Raw genomic sequence first — 498 nt, 5'->3', positions numbered from 1 at the left:
GTAGCTGTGTGTGTGTGTGTGTGTGTGTGTGTGTGTGTGTGTGTGTGTGTGTGTGTGTGTGTGTGTGTGTGTGTGTGTGTGTGTGTGTGTGTGTGTGTGTGTGTGTGTGTGTGTGTGTGTGTGTGTGTGTGTGTGTGTGTGTGTGTGCAGACAGGGTTAGACAAATAGCATAAGCTTAGTGGAAGAGCCCGGAAGAGTGTTACAGAGTTTTAAGGGGCATCGGTGCTCAGCGACTCTGGACCAATATTATCTCCGTGTTTATGGGTGAACTCGACATTTAGCCAGAAACCTCACATTCCTTTTTCCGATCTCGCACATCGTTCTCCTGCAAGCACCTTGAAGCTCAAAGTCCAAAGTGGGTTTAACAGCTTTGTGGCGATTATCTTTAAAAACCGACAGTGAACCCCAAAATACAAATGTTTAGTAAAAGTGGGCTTAACAAATTCACACATTCTCTACCATGTACGTAGGCTATCACAAGTACACACACACACACAC

The sequence above is a fragment of the Scophthalmus maximus genome, chromosome 15 (assembly GCF_022379125.1).
Source record: "Scophthalmus maximus strain ysfricsl-2021 chromosome 15, ASM2237912v1, whole genome shotgun sequence".
Classification (NCBI taxonomy): domain Eukaryota; kingdom Metazoa; phylum Chordata; class Actinopteri; order Pleuronectiformes; family Scophthalmidae; genus Scophthalmus; species Scophthalmus maximus.
Note: the sequence above shows the minus strand (reverse complement) of the source record.